Here is a 21,416-nt window from a genome sequence, read left to right as displayed (position 1 = left end):
ATGCCAGAGGAGGAGCTGGTGAGGAAACTGGGCAAAATAGGCCTCAATGAGAGATGACTGGCATCCCGATGTGTGAAGACTCTTTGAGAAAGAGGGAGGAGAGCGGGTGATTTGGGTTGTTTCAGGGGGAATTACCTAAGATCAGTGGTAGAAGTGAAAAGGAGACAGATGTCAGCTCAGGAGTGATTTGGACAATGATGAACCATCAATGGTTACTCATTCATTCTATAAATACCTCTCAGATCCTACAGTGGGCCAGCCCACCACAGATGCTTCGGGATACAGCAATGAACAACACAGACAGAGCCCCTGCTCTCATGGAGACAATGAGGGGAGACAGATAATAAACAGACAAACACGATCATTCCAGACAGTGACAATTATTATGAAGGAAAGAAAACAGTCTTAAGATAGAGAGTTTTGGAGATTGAAAAGGCGGAGTAGGTAGATAAGGTAGTCTGGGAAACGCCTGTGTGAGGAGGTAAAATTTGATCGAAATCTGTTTAATGTAAAGAAGCCAGCCATGGGAACAGGGATGTGAGAAGAGCATTCAAGGCAGTACAGAGTCTTAGAGAGCCTGATAAATACAAGGAACAGAAAAGATCTGTAATCCGAAGCACAGCACACTAGAAGGGGACCTGCAGGGGGCAGGAAGAGCCCGCTGGAAGCAGTCTGGCCTGGCCGTGGTATTAAAGAGTTGTGTACTAAATTAGATGTCCTCTAAGGTCCCTTCCAACAAAAAGATTGTAAGAATCTCTCAAAAATCGTTTGAGTTTCTGATTACCAACCATTAACTTTGTAAACAAACAACAGAATGCTTTTTAAAGTGGATTTGTCTTGCACTAAGAAAGACACCTAGAATTAAGCAATCTTGTCTCTGCATTGGCAAGCAGGTACCTACAAGAACTGACAGAAATGTAAGGCTTATAATTTATTTCATATATTATTAGTATTGAATTTAAGACCTGTCTGAGCCTTGAATGCTTCCTCTGTTGCTGAAATTATAATCTTCATCTCAACGGTTCTTTTCTTCTTCCCAAAGAAAGTACAAAATCAGTTGAATCATGAGTTTTGTTTTTGTTTCTGGCATTGTTTTTATACATACAAATGAGAGAGCCATTTTGTCACTGAAATTGGATAGGAATGAATTTGGTACATGACAAAACTTCTGATATAATAAGAGGGTTTGAAAGCATCTTAAAACTCGTGATCCATGTACGGAAAGAAATCATTTCCGTGGAAAGCACAGCCTTATGAAAAAAACATCCTACTCTCTTGCAGAGAATTCTCCATGTTGACTCTAAGTGAGGAGATAATGCACTCCTCACTCCTACTTAGTTTTCTTCCTTCATGGGACCACCTGACATATTTAATAGGATCTTCATTTTGCTTTATTCCCCCAATAGCTAAGAGTAATTTGATTCATCAATCCATTCTCTATAATTCAGTTCCCATTAAATCAAACTGATACTTGAATTATCATGAGTAAAATACACACAGTTTAATAGCATAAAAATTTCAAACTGTGAACAAATGTAGGGATACCAAGGGGGAAGGGGGAGTAGGATGAATTGGGAGATTGAGATTGACATATACACACTGCTATATGTAAAATAGATAACTAATGAGAACTTACTGTATAGCTCAGGGAACTCTACTCATTGTTCTGTGGTGACCTAAATGGGAAGGAAATCCCAAACAGAGGGGATATATGTATATGTAAGGCTGATTCACTTTGCTGTAAAGCAGAAACTGACACAGCAGTGTAAAGCAACTATACTCCAAATAAATAAATTTTTAAAAATTTCAAACTGTGAAACATGTAGGTTGCCTCCGCACCCTTTACCCTTAGAATCCTTCCACAAGGTAGGAAACCCAGTCAATGTATCTCCTACCCAGTTACCTGATATTTCTCCTAGCACTGCCAACCCTACTAAACTCCCAGCCCTTCCTGAGAATCTGAGGGCCTCAAGGTTCAGATAGAAAAAGAGAACTAAACTGGGATCAGAGAAATTCAGAGTTCACACTAACACTGTACTATTTAAGATACACTATTGGTGTAAAACGTTTTGAAAGCACTTGCATGAAAATGTATCGATTTTATCATGGTTTCTATGGGATAATTTGTTCTGATCTCCAAATTCTAAATAACTGAATTTAGAACAAACTTACAGAAGTTGGGAACCACCTAGATTTTGCTGGGTTGATGTGATCAGAAAATGTGGTCTAAGTTATTGTCCTCCACTCCAAAAAAACCAAAAAACAAAAACAAACAAAAAACGCCACCAACCAAACAAAAAACAAAACACTGACTTTCAGATGGAAAAAAAGAGAAGGAACTGAAGGCCAAGACTGTTGAAGAACACCTACAGGCTTCAAATGAATTCGAGACCATTGGCCTAGATACATTTCATACCTGAAATGCTTTAAGACTTTGGAGATGAGATTGCTGAATCTCAGTGGTCTTGGGAAAGCCATAGGGAAAAGAAGATGAGAACAAAGACTGGCCTAGAGCAAATGCAGTCACATTTTTTCAGAAAGGGTAAACCAGTACATTCTTTAAACTCCACACCTGAGAACTTAAAAGTAAGCAATCATTCCATAAATATGTCTTGAGAGTTAACTATATGCCAGGCACTATGACAGTCACCGGGAATATATCGGTAAAGGAAAGACACAAAACCCCTTACCTCACAGAGTTTATCAAAGGATCACACAATAAGTGTAAAACTGCAAATGTAAGTGTTATGAAAAAGAGATATAAGACTCTACAAGGGCTTGTACAGAGGTTTTCCACCTAATTAGGGAGGGTTGGCTTTTCCAGAGAAAGCTTTCAGTGGGCTGAGATCCGTAGGACAATTAGACATGAACTTACAGAAGAGGAGGGATGCACCAGGAGAAAATGACCTCCCAGGTCAGGAGGAAACATGGCCAACACAAGAGGCTCAAAGGTGGCAAGGGTTGGATGGTTAATAACCCAGTACAAGGTGAGGCTGGAAAAACAGCAAGTTGTTTAAGTAGTTTTATCTTTATCATGAGACGGAACCACTGGAGGGTTTTGAACAAGAATGGGAGATGGGTTCAGGGGGTGGTATGACAATCAGATGATTTGCATTTTGAAAAGATCACACAAGCTACAGAGTAGAGAACGGCTCTGTGCCTGGAAGGGGAGCTATCAATTTGGGGGTTTAACAACTAGGAAGCCACTGCAACCACCCAGGTGAAAGGATAAGGGCGGGATGGACTAAACTGGTACACATGAAGAGAAATGGAAAGATTTAAGATATATTTGGAGGGGAAGCCAATACAGCTGGGGATGGATCAGAGATGGGAAGTGAGGGAAACAGAAATCAAAGATAACTTCTTGGTTTGGGGCTTGGGCTATGAGTAGATAGAGGTTGCTGCTTCTTGATGTGAGGAAAACTAGAAAAGGAGCAGGTTAAGGGAAGGGAAGAAATTCAGGATTCCATTTTAGGCATGTTAAGTTTGAGTTTACATATCCATAAAAATGAAAAAGGCAAAAACCAAAGGAAAAAGAGAAATTTTAAAATGAGGAAGAGAATCTGCAACTTACATCACAAAAAGAAAAAACCCTAAAACATAAAATGTTCCTATTGCTTGATAAGAGGGGTAAGAAACCCAATTTCTAAAATGGGCAAAGTGATATGAACAAATAGTTCACAGAAGAGGAAACACAAATGGCTCTTAAACATATAAAAGGTTACTCAACTTTACATATAATAAAAACTGAAGATTAAAACTATACTGAGATACAATTTTTCAGATTAGCAAAAACCAAAACTAACGTACCATGTTGATGAGAGCATGAGGGAATTAAGCTTGCTCATATATTGCTGGTAGGAATGTATATAGATAGATAGATAGATAGATAGATAGATAACAACTTTTTAGAGGCCAATTTGTTATCTTTCAAAACTAAAAACAAACATATTCTAATGACACAGCCATTACATTCCTAGGAATTTATCCTCAGAAAACACTCACTCACACACACACACACACACACACACACACACACGATAAGCATATGCTATTCACTGCAGCATTGTGTATAAAAGCAAAAGAATGGAAACAACCTAAATATCAAGAGGGGCCTGATTAAATGAATTATGGTACATCCATTCAGTTATTTTAAGTTAGAAATGGAAGTGAAATACTCTAATATAGCATTTCACAAATTTGAATTTTCTCAATGATTTATTTTCCAATAAATCAAAACTAAACTTAAGATTGTATTCTAACTAAATACCACTTATATCTGTTTTGTACACTGATTCTAATATGATATATTTGAAAAAGGAGGTTTATTGCTATTTTTTGGAAGTTTGAAAAATCTACTAATTGAAAAAGATAAAAGTACACGGTAGAGGGACTTCCCTGGTGGCACAGTGGTTAAGAATCTGCCTGCCAATGCAGGGGACACGGGTTCGAGCCCTGGTCTGGGAAGATCGCACATGCCGTGGAGCAACTAGGCCCGTGCGCCACAACTACTGAGACTGTGCTCTAGAGGCTGCGAACCACAACTACTGAGCCAGCGTGCCACAACTACTGAAGCCCGCACGCCTAGAGTCCGTGCTCTGCAACGAGAAGCCACTGCAAGAAGCCTGCTCGCCACAACAAAGAGTAGTCCCCGCTCGCCACAACTAGAGAAAGCCCGCGCGCAGCAATGAAGACCCAACGCAGCCAAAAATAGATAAATTAATTATTTTTTTAAAAACTTACATGGTAGAGTTTATTGGTCCTGAAGACATCAAGTGATTTCAAACACTGTCAAATAATCTGGAAAATTCACAAAGGCTGCTTCCAGGCTAAACAATGTTAATGCTGTCACAAACTGATGTTACCAAGTCTCTGGATTCGTGGTAGACTGAAAATTACATCAGAAAGACTCTAAATCCTGGGTTTCTCTCACCAAGGCAAAGTATCAGCTTTATGGTTGACCTTGACAACTTTCATTTCCTCAGTTAAAAAATAAGGATCCTCGGGCTTCCCTGGTGGCGCAGTGGTTGAGAGTCCGCCTGCCGATGCAGGGGACACGGGTTCGTGCTCCCGTCCGGGAAGATCCCACGTGCCGCGGAGCGGCTGGGCCCGTGAGCCATGGCCGCTGAGCCTGAGCGTCCGGAGCCTGTGCTCCGCAACGGGAGAGGCCACAACAGTGAGAGGCCCGCATACCACCAAAAAAAAAAAAAAAAAAAATAAGGATCCTCTGTTAGAAGTCCCACAGTTTCATTTCTAAACACTCAGAACCTCTCAAACTGAAAATGAATGTCAAAATTCTCAATTAATAAATGTCAGTTAATAAGGGACCAGTATAGGGCTTCCCTGGTGGCGCAGTGGTTGAGAGTCCGCCTGCCGATGCAGGGGACACAGGTTCGTGCCCCAGTCCGGGAAGATCCCACATGCTGCGGAGCGGCTAGGCCCATGAGCCATGGCCGCTGAGCCTGCGCGTCCGGAGCCTGTGCTCTGCAACGGGAGAGGCCACAACAGTGAGAGGCCCGCGTACCACAAAAAAATAAATAAATAAAAAATAAAGGACCGGTATAAAATATATATAGCCTACCTTCTCTCTTTTCATTTCAGTTCCAAATCACCTACCAAGGTTAAGTTTCAAGAGCAATTGAGTAAAATCATTTTAGAACAAGGGAAGGAATGGAGTGATTACCTTTCAGCCTATTTCAGAAAAACTACAAAACCAGAATAAGTGAAATACTGCTGGCCAAACATCTGGTGATTAAGCTATTCCTGGGAGGGTCACTTATTTCAAAGAGAAAGAACAAATAGTAACTAGACAGCAGCAACTTTGCAAGGCATGAAAAAGAAGTCTGGGATATTTTCCAAATGGGTTGGGAGGAAGTTATTTTTATTTACAGAGATATTTGTGTCCTATTTAAAATGCAGAAGGAACTCAAAAAAAAAAAAAAAAAATCAAGCTAAAGATCTTGTACTTCCCCAGCTGTATGTCCTGCTAACTTTAGAAGGATAAGTAACACTACTTTGACCAAACAAAGAACATTCAAAATTACAAGCAATTTTATCAAGGCCATTAATTGATGAAAGCATTCAATTAAGTTCAAGAGATTTGAACACATAACTAATAAATAATAAAAATTTAATATGTTAAAAGAAAAGAAAGATAGGTTCTTTCCCTCAGGGAAATTACAATTAAAATTGAAACAAAACAAAAGAAGATACGGTTAAGAGGACTTTTAAGCTACAGCTCTCTCCCACATACTAACTTAATATTAAGCTGAGCAGTCTCTTGAAGCTTTGGTTTGTTTCCATTTGTAAACTGAGGTTAAGTCACCCTGACACCAAATATGTGGCATCTTTTCCAACATCGAATCTCTAACACCTGGGCATCCTACAATCTAACTACCCAGAGTTTAACATCAGACTCCACAGGTTTAAGGGCTCAGTCCCACAGACTTCCCTCACTTTAGATGCCAGTCCCAAGTCCCAGGTCCCCAGGGCAACTGCACTTCTGTCTGACTTGGCTAAAAAATTTGCGGGTTCCCACAAACCCTTCCTCAGGTTTGATAATTCCCTAGAATGACTCACAGAACTCAAGAAAATGCTTTACTTACCATTACTGGTTTATTATAAAGGATACAACTCAGGAACAGCCAAATCGAAGAGATGCAAAGGGCAAGTTACAGGGGGTGGAGGGAAGAGGAGCAAAGCTTCCATGACCTCCCAGGGTATAGCACCTTCCCAGCACCTCCCAGCACTTCAATGTGTTCACCAATTCAGAAGCTCCCCAAAGCCTGTTGTTTAGGGGTTTTCATGGAGGTTTTAGTACATAGGCATGACTGATTGAATCACTGGCCACTGGTAACTGAACTCAATCTCTGGCCCCCTCTTCTCTCCAGAGGTAGGGGATAGGACAAGGGGGCTGAAAGTTCTAACCTTCTAATCATGGCTAGTCCTTCTGGTGACCAGGCCCCATTCTGGTGTCATCTAGGGGCCTCTGCCAGAAGTCATCCATTAGCATACAAAAGACACTCATCACTCAGGAGATTCAGGTGACATCTTGAGACAAGAACAGAATATGAGACAGACAAAAGGGTAAAGGCATTCGAGGAAAAGTTCTTGCTAAAATAGGCCCCCCCCAAAAAAACCCCCCAAAACAAGGAGTGTTTGTAGAACCCAAGTCATTCAGCTTCTCTGAAAACTAGGGCACAGGTCCAGGAATGACAGGAACGAGGCAGGGACTAAATCATTAAAGGCCTTGTATGCCATGCAACAGGTATGTTTCCCTATATTTTAAGAAAGGATTCAACTGGTGCACAAGACATTTGAAGGCTACTGCCATAGACAACAGTAAATAAAGAGCAGCTTTTTAGATGAGTACCTATCAGTATTATGTTTCAGAAAAATCACCATGGAGGCAGGAACAGGGTTAGGGCAGAGACACTAATCAGAAAGCTACTGATTGATGGAGGCCAGGCAGAAAATGATGAAAATCTCAACTAAAGCAGCAGTGAGGAGAGAAAGGTGGATAGATTTGAGATTTTTAGGAGGTGTACTCAAAAGACACAGTGCCAATTTAAAAATAGTTGATGAATGAGAAATGGAGAAGTCTAGATGATTATAAAATTTCTGCTTTGACTACTGGGCATAAGTGAAGCTGGGAATATAGAGGAGCATATGGAAAACAATATTATGTGATTGACAATTATGGGGTCATTTAATTGTCATTTATTATGGGAAGTTTTATACTGCAAAATGCAGAGATATCATGGATAGCTGAATGAATACAAAGCTGAACTTCAGGTCAACAGTAAGGAATATAAGTCATACAAATTGAGAATATAAGAATCTCAAGATTTAACTTAATTTCCAACTTAAGGCAGCTTCATCAAGAATATAACCTGCTCTATGGGTATTCTCAGGCTCCATTATGAAGTCACTTCTCAGATGAATACATTATAATCACATCCTTTTAGAATCCTTAGAAAAGATGCTTTGGAAAGAGGTGAGTTCATGTAATCATGGCATTTCATCTACCCAAAGCCAAAAACTTTGGAATCATTCAGACCAAAGATTCTCAAACTATTTAGAATAATAGTCTAGTTTTTTTTTTAATCCCATGTAAATTATATTGTAAAATACAGTAAAAATGTTAAATTGCTATAAAAGTTTCTAAACTCTTACATTCAGTTTTAAAATATTTTTATACAAAAATACTTAATAAGTTTAAGACTCAATATTTTAAGTGTTAAAAGCGCCCTGACAGGGACTTCCCTGGTGGTCCAGTGGTTAAGACTCCTTGCTCCCAATGCAGAGGGCCCGGGTTATATCCCTCATCGGGGAACTAAGATCCCGCATGCCGGAGGTATAGCCAAAAAATACATAAATAAATAATGAATTTAAAAGAAAAAAAAGAAAGAAAGAAACTTTATTTTAAAACAAAAATGCCCTGACAATTCATAATCCAGACAGGGATCCACTGACTCCTACAGAAAGAAACAAATTTTAAAACACATAACCATTATTTATAGGAAAAGACCATGACTTATTCTTTTTAGACTAAAGTTGTTATATCATTTTACTATCAAAAATTGTTAATTTCCTACTGCCTACCAAAATTCCAAATTTCTAAGGCAATGATGTCAAGGAAAATGGCTAAAGACATCTCTTTCACTCATTCATTCATTTGCTCACTCACTTATTCATTCAACAAATACCTACTGAACACCTATTAAGTAGGTTAGGGATCATCTCATCTGACCTTACTTTACAGAGGGGAAAATTTAGGCTCACAGCAGTCATGTTACTTAATCTGAAATTAACTATAACCTTTGGCAATTGCTTTCCTGTGAACTCAACTATAATTTTTGACAATCACTCACTCACTCTTCCACTGTAAGAATCCTTGGCTCCAAAGCAACTACACCTACTAATCAACACCTAGAACATGCCTTTTCACTTTCCCATTTCTATGCCTTTGTTCCAACCATTTCCCCACCCCTGCCCCCAGTCTTTGCCAACTGAAATATTAGCCATCATTTTTTTAAAAATCAAGTAAATTATAACTTCCTCTCTGTTCAGCCTAGCTAGAAGTTAGTCTCTATAAACTCTGCATTCTTTTTTAGTTAAGATTAACAGATTCCCATGATAAAAATTCAAAAAGCCAGTCTATAAATTCTTACATACAGCACTTACATGACATTCATTACATACTTAATTAAACATTTATTGTTTGCATACATATCTATTTCCCTTAGATAAAACATAATTTCCTGGAAACGAGATACCATATCTCCACTATATCCTGTATCAGCATTTCAACTCTATTCTGCCTATCAACTGAGAGAGAATAATGACCCACATTTCTAAAAGAAAGATACAGGGATAAACCACTCTAACAATTCTTAAATAATTAAGAATTGACTATGCATATTTATAACAGTAACTGACAGAGAATGAACTTGTAAACAATATTACTGTCAATTACTATCTGTATGTGGATTAGCCACAGTACATTGTGCTTCACAGTTCCACAGTACTAACTTAATTACTTGTGTTTTTAATTCCATACATATGATACCTAAAGCCCTCTGAAATACAAACTACCATCTTCTTCTTCAAGGAATCAGAGAATCTTAAAGCTAGAATAAACCATACCCATTCATTATAGGAATGAGGAAACAAAGCTTATATCAAACTCTCCTAACCAGCTTCTGAGGAGGAGCTCTGCTCTAGCCTGACTGGAGGGCCCTCTCCCCATTCACAACAGAGTAGGTGGGAAAACTAGACAACTTCCTGGTTACCATGGTGCCTGCTCTTCAGTGTGGTATCATCATTTTCCTTGAAATAACTCCCACTTTACTTAATAATAGACACAGGATTCAATATTTTAAAGAAACCCATGCACATCCTGAATTTAAATATTGTTTATTGGGACTTCCCTGGTGGTACAGTGGTTAAGAATCTGCCTGCCAATGCAGGAGACACGGGTTCGATCCCTGGTCCGGGAAGATCCCACATGCCTGGAGCAACTAAGCCCGTGCGCCGCAGCTACTGAGCCTGCACGCCTAGAGCCTGTGAGCCACAACAAGAGAAGCCACTGCAGTGAGAAGCCTGTGCACCGCAATGAAGAGTAGCCCCTGCTCCCCGCAACTAGAGAAAGCTTGCGCACAGCAACAAAGACCCAACGCAGCCATAGATAAATAAATAAATAAATATTTTAAAAAATTGTCTATTATCTATTTTGAATAATGCAAACATATGCATGACTGTTAATATAAGCTAACATATCCTAATAATTTTTAAAATCAAAAGTGATTTTCTTTTAGTTTCTACACTTTAATATGTCCTTCTTAGAAGATGAAATAATGTTATTTCAATAATCCAAGACTAATTAAGATGATGAACAATCAGGCCGAGTGTACTGCTTGTTGGCACAAACCCTTCCTCTACCTGGACCTTTCTGTCTATTCTTCTGAGAATACTAACACATCTGGGTGTCAACCTTTATTAATTATGTGACCATGAGCAAGTTATTTAACCTCTTTAAGTCTCTTTTCTCATTCACTAAGAGGGACTAATACTACCTACTTATAGGTGAGGATTCCAGGTTATGTAAGTAGAGCCTCTGATGCACAGTAGCCATGTAATAAAAAAACAACTATTATTAGTAATTAAATAATAAGATTAATTTAACACAATAGATGACAGAAATAAGAAGGCTAATATCTCAAGAAAGTGGGATTTATCATCTCAGTTATGAGCCTGTGCTTAAAGAAATTCCCCAAATGAGACAAGTAATTTATCTCAAGACCCATAAGGAATAATAGACTCATGAAATGTCATTAGCATTTTAAGAGCAATATTTTTATTAAAGTAAATAAAACATTTTTAAAGCAAGCAATATTTTAGTCTTGCCAGTTCTGATGACAATTAAATTACCTGCAAAGCACTGTTATTTTATTAAGTTGAAACAATATCATTGGAAAATTTTCTACTCAGCCTAAACAATTTAGAACTATGCTAAATCTAGAACCACTTCTAAAATTTCATTGCACTATCAACATTACTGATAATTTACAGAGTCTTGTAAGCAAAGAAACCTTCAACTTACTTTATAAAATAAATCATCTTCTGTTGTACCAAGACAAAAAACAAGAACTGACAAATCAAAGAGCCATCTATAAGCAGAATTGCTGAGGTATATTTGTAAAGCATTTATTTGATGTGGAGGAAAGCAAATGCACTTCAATTACCTTTAGCCCTATAAGATTTCATGAAAGAAACCACAGAAACAAGACACACAGTACAGTCAGAGGACTACAAATGGGAAGTATTCTTCCTGAGCTATGGAACATAAAATGAGGCTTCATTTTCAGATAAAATACAGAGAGAAGAGGTGAGTTACTGAGTCTAAACTCCAAAGAAAAGTGTTATCAATTAATTACTATCAAAGAATAAAGAAAACATGATGGAGGCAAGTGAAGATTATTATTTAGAACTAGGGGAAGGGATAAACTGGAAGACGGGGATTGACACATACACACTACTCTATATAAAATAGATAACTAATAACGACCTACTGTATAGCACAGGGAACTCTACTCAATACCCTGTAATGGCCTATATGGGAAAAGAATCTAAGAGTGGGTATGTGTATATGTATGACTGATTCACTTTGCTGTAGAGCAGAAACTAACACAACATTGTAAATCAACTATACTGCAATAAAAATTAATTTAAAAAAATATTCTAAGACTATGTCTGAGAGGTACATCTAACTCTCCAGAATACTTCAGTCATTATCAGTGAATGTTCTTAAAAGAAATTAGAAGAGATTCTCTAACTCTAGAGAAGAAAAAAAGGAAAATTAAATGGGAAATAGACAAATGAACCCCCACCCCATTATGGACTGTAGGAAGGAGATAAATGAAAATGATTTTCAGCACTTTCTATCTTTCATCATGTCCTTACTCCCCTACCCTGTCAGATCATCCATTAAAAAAAAAAATCAACTAGAAAGTGTTACACATGCACTGCAGAGACAGAAAGCAGACCTGGAGCACAAAGGATATAGTGGGAGTCTGAGAACAGCAGACCACTTAATTTTGCTGGCTGAATGTATCAACCTAGCTGACAAATTTTTGAGGCTCTGCATTTCAAAGAGCCTAGACATTCTCAAATTAAAATCTATTGCAAAAGGTCATCTCCTTTTATTCACCATTACTAGAATGGAGCATGAACATTTCAGAAAGTCAGAAGAAAGTCTTATGGCATACTCGGTTATTTTTAATCCCAAATCCACCAGAGTATGTAGTTATTCATATTTAAATTTTGAAATAAATAAATAAGGAACTTCCCTGGTGGTCCAGTGGTTAAGAATCCACCTTCCAATGCAGGGGACGCGGGTTCGATCCCTGGTCAGGGAGCTAAGATCCCACATGCCATGGGGCAACTAAGCCCACGCGCCTCAACTAGAGAGACCGCAAGCAGCAACTACAGAGCCCACATGCTCTGGAGCCTGCGTGCCACAACAAAGAGCAGACGCGCCGCCACAACGAAAGATCCCGCATGCCGCAACTAAGACCCGATGCAGCCAAAAATAAATAAATAAATATTTTTAAAAAATAAATTTTGTACCTGTTTTCCTCTCCAAAATTTGAATATTTTCTGACCTGTAATTCATTTATTGGGATTGTAAAACTTTAATAACAAAGACAAAAATCAGTAAATAAGGTACAGAGAAATTATAATAAAATACATTAGGAAAAGGCCACAGTGTTAATAAGAAAAAGAAGAAAAGTTATTCAAAGTACAGCATTTTAAATCCTCAAGTGATAATAGCATATAAACAGTTCCTCAGGGCTTCCCTGGTGGCGCAGTGGTTGAGAGTCCGCCTGCCGATGCAGGGGATACGGGTTCGTGCCCCGGTCTGGGAAGATCCCACATGCCGCGGAGCGGCTGGGCCCGTGAGCCATGGCCGCTGAGCCTGCGCGTCCGGAGCCTGTGCTCTGCAACGGGAGTGGCCACAACAGTGAGAGGCCCGCGTACCGCAAAAAAAAAAAAAAAAAACAGTTCCTCAGTAAATACCATAAGGAAATGGAAATCTTGAGGCTCAAAGTATTATAACATCCTCATCATTTACTGATGAGATGAATCTGAAAGAGCAGCTCAAAATGGGAAGCACAATGCACTGGATCATTCTATTGTGAACTTGGTCCACCTGGGAACTGTGTTTCCCATAATTTCCTTCCCTGTATAGTACACCAAGTTAGAGATGGCTAAACTCTTAGAAGGTCCTTATGATAAGACATGGTGAGAATAAATGCAGAGGTGCCTGGGGCAGGTTTCAGCTTGTCCTCAACTCTCCTCTTATCCCCTCTGTGTCCAGCTCTTCTTCACCTGATCAACAGTGGCCTAAGACCCAACAACAGATGCCTGACTCTGGGCTTTGTACCCACAGAAGCAATAGCTACACAGAGGCAACAGCCTTCCACAGACCTCCCCAGGATCATCCTCTTTGCATTCTCACTTTGATGTCTGTATACACTTGCTTCTTAAAATTTTCCCAGTAAGTTCTGACTTACACGCCTGTACCAGTAATTCAGGAGGCTCTATTAGTGACTATTTTTCTGATCTTTTTGCTTCCTGATTTTCACATTCCCAGCAACTCCTACAATCCGTATACAGTCTGAGTACTATAATAAATCCCTTATTCAATAACACTCACAGTGGTTCAATTTCTTATACTGAATCCTGAGCAATATACTCAAAATTCAGCAATTAATTTGTAATCCAGCAGTACTGACAGAATGGACTGAATGACTGAAAGCCATTTCCCTGTTAATACTAAGCTGAATTTTTCCTGAGATAACCAGGTACACTTCATCCATTTACTTCTATAAGTGGGAAATGTTCTCTGCTTTCTATCAAGTGATTCCTAAAAAAGACTGCTCAATTACTTTCATCTTTATTTTCCTACATATAGCACATAAAAATACAAATTAAATAATCCAAATTATAGTATTTGTTTATTCCAAGTTGTTTTAACAAGTGTTAACGTTTCAGTTTATTTAAGTGTTGTTTTAATCAATTTGTCATCTAGGGACTTGCTAAGAGAAGAGACAAATGGACTAAAAATTAATTATTTTTAAGAAGTCTTCTGTGAATTGGGCCCATGAATTCTAATTATAAAATTATAAAAATACAAAACTTATCAAGTAGTCACTAGAAACATCTTCCCCCAAAAAAGAAACAAATATATACTAAGCACTCAAGGCCTGAACTAGATACTAGTAAGTCTGATTCAACAATATATATATATATTTTTTTTAAGTCACGTTTTCTAAAGATTCCCCAAGCTCTGTTTGGAGCTTAACCTTAACAGCCTAACATACATTTTTATACAGCTTTTATAAATTATCAACTATTTCTTTCATGACTATGACATTAAGATATCATATAGTTAGCCTACCACATTCAAGGGCATAAAAACAACTCACAGTTGAGAAGACATACTGCCATAAGTAAGAACTATAAATACCAGATTCAGGTACCGATCTCTAAAGTGCTCCCTGTGACTGAGAAAAATTACTATATATGAAAACCCAGCTTTATAAGTAGCTAAAATATGCATGGAGTGGAGAGGGAAAGATCAGATCAGATATTATTCATGCTAATAAACGAACCTTTGTTTTACAAAAGGAGTCACCTCATAATTTATTTGAAAGGAAGATCCTTAAGGAGTGTTTAAAATTATTCCATTTAGAAAAACTGAGAAACAGACTATTTCGCAAGATAGTGTTATTCTATAAAACACATTAAAAACGGTAAAAGCTAGCATTTGTGTTTACTTAAGGCCCACCGTTGGGCTTCTACACACAAAATGGTATAGAATTTATATTTTGGGTGGAAAGGATTTCTTTAGCCCCCTGTATAAATTTCCAACTCAAGAAAGGCACATACAACTAATAAAATGACTCAGTAAAACACCATTGGGAAAAGAAATAAATAGCATTTTACTCTATGTGGCTTTCTACAGAATCCTAAGACATTTAGATAAATTTTACTTACAGTGTCAATACATTTTGGAAAGAATACAGAGCATTCTGAATTATTAAGGTCACAATTTTTTTTAACTTAAGTCAGTCTCACACCCCATCCATTTGCTGTTTATAATTACAGCTATTTTTTTAAGATAGAAAACTGCAGACTGAATTCAAATATATCATGCTCCAAAATTAGAACAAGATTTTCCTCTAAACTTGATCTTTTAAAAATTGTAATCTAGAGGAATAATAAAATTATTTAACCTGCTAGATTGGTTAAAGACACTAATATTTTTAATGAGCACATTTGAATCATCACTTGCAATAGTTTCTAAAAGTTTTCTAAAGTCTAATGACAATTTGCACACATACCACATTAACTGAACACCCATCGAGCGTAAAGTGTTGTGAAAGGGGGGGTGGTTGTGGTGAGGATTTCATTCCACGACAGTAATTACAGCTGCAGCTTCTGTTTGCCCATTCCCATAATTCCCAAAATAGTCAATAGAGCCCTTGCTTGTCATAATTGCCTCTTGCTGGTCCATCACTACAGCTCCATTTTGCTACCATTGAAATTCCACAACCAGGATAGCACAGACTCCCCCGTGGAGAGGAGCCTGCAGAGGTTGTCTGTTTTAAGCTGCAATCACTTTTTCCTGAGACTCCTCAGCATCTGTTGACTACCTCACTGACAGTAGCCCACAGACTCCTCCAGATCAGAGAGGCGTGCATGACACTGCCAGAGGACAAGCTGCAACAAGACTCTGATCCCTCAGCTGCAACCCACCAAGTTACTAGTCAACTTGGAATTTTCCTCCATGAAACACTATCTGACACTTCCCCACACTGACACTCATATGCCACTTCTCTCCCCACGCAGTTCCAAGAGTTCTTCCTGCAATTCGTCTCTATTGGCACCACATGGCATTACCTTGGCAAGCCAATGCCCTCTGCAAAGTGGAGAGCTCCCTGGGCTACCTCGGGTGGGTGGCTTCTAGGAATGATGCTTAAGACAGCACATGAGAGGTATGCTGTGGCTTCACTAGTGACTCCACTACTTTGAGGAATTATTCAAACTACTGATAAGCTTTCATACATAAGTCCTTGGGATACACATTAAGAGTTCTCAACACTAAAACTAAATTTTAAAGGTTTAAAATAAAGATTTTTTTTTTCTTCTCTCTCCCTGCGGTACACGGGCCTCTCACTGCCGTGGCTTCTCCCGCCGTGGAGCACAGGCTCCGGACGCGCAGGCTCAGCAGCCATAGCTCACGGGCCCAGCCGCTCTGTGGCACGTGGGACACCCCCGGACTGGGGCATGAACCCGTGCTCCCTGCATCGGCAGGCGGACTCTCAACAACTGCGCCACCAGGGAAGCCCTAAAATAAAGATTTTTATAAGATCTGTTTATATAGCCTTTAGGAACATTAATGATGTCTCAAAAGATACTAGTACCTTTCTCTGGGCTTCATGGCTGTTGAAGTACCCAGAGATTTGGGTTTAAATTCAAAGGCAATTCAAAAATAAGAATGGAATACAGTTTGAATTTCTTATTTAAGAAAAATTTCTGCTTCCAATAATGCTGCCTGCGTAATTCAGGCAAACCGTTCCACTGCAAACAAACAGAAAGCTGGACAAAAATATGACAACTGGGAATGAAGGGAAAAAACTATTATTCAGACTGTACATATAGAAAATCCAAAATAAGCTATAAACTTTCAGAAAAAAATCAGTTTATCAAAGTTGAGGGATATAAAAGATAATATCTAGAAATCAACTGTATTTCTATATACCAGCAATAAAGTTAGAAAATGAATTTTTAATACCATTTATAATACCATCAAAAAATATCAAATTCCTATCAAAACAGAAAGAAAAGTGGTAAACCTCTACATAGAAAGCTAAAGAAAACAGTATTTTTAAAAATTAAAGGACACCTAATAAGTGAAGGGATGTTCCATGTTCTTGAGAGATTTAACATTGTAAAGACGTCAGGTTCTATCCAAATTGATCTAGAGATCCAACAGAATCCCAAGCAAACCAAACAAGTTTTTAAATGAAAATTTGTAGGCTGGTTCAAAAATGTATAAAGAAATGCAAATGGCCAAGGAAAACAAGACACCTCCAAGAATAAAAAAAAGACTTTCCCTCCAGATATCAGGACTTATGAAGCACAGTCATTAAGACAATGTATAAGACAAAGAGATGAAAGGAAAGAACAGAAAGCACAGAAATATCATACATGAAATGCAGACCAGTGAGGAAAGTTTGATCTTTGCAATAAATGGTGCTAAGACATTTGGATATGCATAAAGGAAAACAAAATTAAAATTGACCTCTAACTCATACCATACGCAACATTAATTTCAGATGGATTATAGATCTCAATGTAGAAGTCAAAACTATAGGGCTTCCCTGGTGGCGCAGTGGTTGAGAGTCCGCCTGCTGATGCAGGGGACACGGGTTCGTGCCCCAGTTCGGGAAGATCCCACATGCCGCGGAGCGGTTAGGCCCGTGAGCCATGGCCACTGAGCCTGCGCATCCGGAGCCTGTGCTCCACAACGGGAAAGACCGCAACAGTGAGAGGCCCGCGTACCGCAAAAAAAAAAAAAGAAAGTCAAAACAATAAAGCTCCTAAAAGATAATGTAGGAGAATATCTCTTTGTGCATACAACAAGCACCAACAAATAAAGACAGATAAACTAGACACAGAATAAAACAGATGTTACACACACACACATTTTTTTAAATGGTCAAGGCATGGTGATAATAAAAAGCACACCAACTTTTAGTCAGTAGTTACGTTGATTTTAAATTCTCTATAGAAAATGCACCGTGGATTGTCTGAGCCTGGGGCAGAACACACCCATTTCTCCCAGCCCTTGATACACTACTAACTTTGGGGGGGGGGGCAGGGGGCGGGGCGGCAGCAGCAGTGTTTACGTGTTCACCTGGGTCAAGTTACATAAGTGTTGGCTTTGTGACAATTCACTGATGTCTTGTATACCTTAAGTGCTTATCATGCTTCACTATAAAATAGTTTAAAAAGTCAATGGACTGCAAATGGCAAAATTTCTTTTTTATGGCTGAGTAATATTCCTGTGTGTGTGTGTGTGTGTGTGTGTGTGTGTGTGTGTGTGTGTGTGTATCACATCTTTATCCATTCATCTGTTAATGGACACTCAGGTTGCTTCCATCTTGGCTACTGTAAATAATGCTGTTATGAACACTGAGGTACATGTATCTTTTCGAATTAGTGTTTTCATTTTCTTTGGACATATACCCAGGAGTGGAATTGCTGGATCATATGGTAGTTCTATTTTTAGGTTTTTTGTTATTTTTGTTTTAGTTTTTTTGTTATTTGTGGTCTTTTTGATGATAGCCATTCTGACAGGTGTGAGGTGATATCTCATTGTGGTTTCGATTTGCATTTCTCTGATGATTAGCGATGATAAGCATCTTTTCATGTGCTTGTTAACCATCTCTATGTCTTCTTTGGAAAAATGTCTATTCAGGTCTTCTGCCCATTTTTTAATCAGAGTGCTTGGGTTTTCTTTGATATTGAGTTATATGAGCTGTTTATATATTGTTGATATTAATCTCTTATTGGTAATACCATTTGCAAATATTTTCTCCCATTCAGTAGGCTGTCTTTTTGTTTTGTGGATGGAGATTTTACCATTTGCAACAACACAGATGGACCTGGAGAGTATTATGCTTACTGAAATAAGTCAGAGCAAGACAAATACTGTATGTTATCACTTATATGTGGAATCTAAAAAAAAATAATAAAACAAACTAGTGAGTATAACAAAAAAGAAACAGCCTCACAGATATAGAGAACAAATTAGAAGTTACCAGTAGGAAGAAGGTAGGGGAAGGGGCAAGATAGGGGTAGGGAATTAAGAGGTAAGAACAACTATGTTTAAAATAAGCAACAAGGATATATTGTACAGCACAGGGAATAGAGCCAATATTCTATAATAATTATAAATGTATATAACCTATAAAATTTTTGAATCACTGTATGTTGTACACCTTAAACTAATATAATATTGTAAATCAATTATACCTCAATTTTTTTAATTAAAAAAATTTAAAAGAAAAAAGTCAGTGAATATGTACACCTCTTAATATACAAAATAATAATAAAAAAGAGACAAAAGTTGAATACTCTTAATATGTTAGTGTGGTATTGTGACAAGAAAAAGAAATACATACTTGGTCTTTGTTCCACAGTTTCTGGCACAGCACTCCTAAAACTCTTGGAATTGCCTAAGGGATGAAAGCAACAAAGGTGTCTCTTGTTATGGTAATGAGGTGACTTAGAAAGCCCCTAGGTAACCTAAGGGTGGGGGTGGCTTGCCAGTGGAGCCAACCACATGATCAGAGGGTTGTAACTTTCAGTCCTGCTGCCACCCTACCTCTGGGGAGGGGAGAGGGGCTGGAGAATGAGTTCAATCATCAATGGCCAATGATCTAATCAATCATGACTACGTAATGAAGACCCCATAAAAACCCAAAGGGACAGGGTTTGGAGAGCTTCCGGGTTGGTGAACATGTGGCGATTTGGTCAGAGTGGCAGTCTCAGAGAGGGCATGGAAGCTCCACGTCCTCTCCCTTCCCCCATACCTTGCCCTATGCATCTCTTCCACTTGGCAGGTTCCTGAATTATATCCTTTTATAATAAACTGCTAATATAAAGAGTAAAATGTTTCTCTGATTTCTGTGAGCCACTCTAGGAAGTTAATCTAACACAAGGAGGGGGTCATTAGAACCTCCAATCTGCAGCCAGCTAGACAGAAGCCCAGGTGACCACCTGGACATGTGATTGGCATCTGAAAAGGGGGGCAGTCCTTTAGGACTGAGCCCTTAACTTGTGGGATCTGATGCTATCTCCAGATAGATAGTGTCAAAATTGAGTTGAATTGTAGGACACCCAGCTGACGATGGAGGATTGCTTGGTGGTATGGGAACACACACACACACACACACACACACACACACACACAGAGGAATTAGATGCAGAATGCTAGTTGATGATCAGAAGTGGAATTGGTCCCAGAATTGTAGTAGCATCTTACAAATCAGTATAACGTAAACACTCAAAGAGAAAACAGAAAAAGAACAGATATAAACCGGCCTTTCACAAAAGAAATACAGCTGTCTAATAAATCAATGAAACCCTGTTCAATCTCACTAGTCATCAATTAAGTAAAAAAAAAGAGAGAGAGAAATCTCTTTTAACCTATCAGGCTGGTAATGATTAAAGTAACTGACAAATATCTAGTGCTCTTTCTTGGGAAAATGTGAACTCACATTCACAGTAGGTAGGAATATAAAGGTTTCTGGAAAGTAATCTGGCAATAGGTATCAACATTTTAAATGTATGAGTACCATTTGATTCAAAAATCCATCCTTCTTCTAGAGATTTATGCTAAGGAGACCATCAGACAAATGGACAAAGATGGATACTGCAAAAGTTGTATACTGCAGTGCTATTCATAATAATCAACAACCAAAAACCACCTAACATTAGTCAATGTAGGATTGATAAAGTAAACGATATCACATCATATAAATGGAAAATCATACCACTACTAAAATTATTTAACTATATTTAGTGATACAGAAAAGCGGACATAATATTTTAAGTAAAAAAAAAATCATACTATAGAACACGGTATATTCTGTCAATGAAAAAAACCTTTTTCACAAAACTAAGAAATGTGCAAACTGTATTCCACATCTCTGCTTGTCGCTTAAGAAATTCACTGGTAGCTAGCTGCCTATTTAAAAAGAGAATTCTGGAACTTGCTATTGGCCTAATGTATGAGACCATTTTATGTCCAATATTAATTGGTTCTTATAAGACACCAGAATAACCTTGTTATTCTAATAAAAGACACAACGTTTCACCTTTTTCATCTTAAAATATAGTTGGGAAGCGGCCGCCCCTCCTTCTCCTCACAGTGCCACGCCGCCGGAGGCCGAGCCGCCTGCAGCCTCAGCCGCGGGCACTATGGCTTCTGGTTACAGGGAATGATGAAGTCATCAACGTTTTTAATGATGTGAAAGTAAGGAAATCTTCTACACAAGAGGAGATCAAAAAAACAAAGAAAACAGTTCTCTTCTGTTTAAGCGATGACAAAAGACAAATAATTGTAGAGGAAGCGAAGCAGATCTTGGGCTCCTGAAAGTGCACCTTTAAAAAGCAAGATGATTTATGCTAGCTCTAAAGATGCCATTAAAAAGAAATTTACAGGTATTAAACATGAGTAGCAAGTAAATGGCTTGGATGATATAAAGGACCGTTCAACACTTAGAGAGAAATTGGAAGGCAAGGTAGTAGTTTCACTTGAATGAAAACCCTTATAA

General features: G+C 38.3%; 1 protein-coding gene and 1 pseudogene across 2 annotated transcripts in view; one reads left to right on the top strand and one right to left on the bottom strand.

Annotated features, from left to right (window-relative positions):
- CDKL5 (cyclin dependent kinase like 5) overlaps positions 1-19,282 on the bottom strand; it is a gene marked incomplete at its 3' end in the record, with an annotated part of 159,782 nt that extends 140,500 nt beyond the window's left edge. Inside the window, exon 1 of the mRNA XM_079727568.1 lies at positions 19,260-19,282. The remainder of the gene's footprint in view (positions 1-19,259) is intronic.
- On the top strand, positions 2,888-21,404 carry LOC307069577 (cofilin-2-like; annotated as a pseudogene). Its single transcript has 2 exons — positions 2,888-2,987; positions 20,979-21,404. The product of its transcript is annotated as a cofilin-2-like (transcript).
- The last annotated feature ends 12 nt before the right edge of the window (positions 21,405-21,416 follow it).

This window comes from Hyperoodon ampullatus (assembly GCF_949752795.1).
Source record: "Hyperoodon ampullatus genome assembly, chromosome: X".
Lineage (NCBI taxonomy): Eukaryota > Metazoa > Chordata > Mammalia > Artiodactyla > Ziphiidae > Hyperoodon > Hyperoodon ampullatus.
This window is presented reverse-complemented; position numbering and strand designations above follow the sequence as displayed.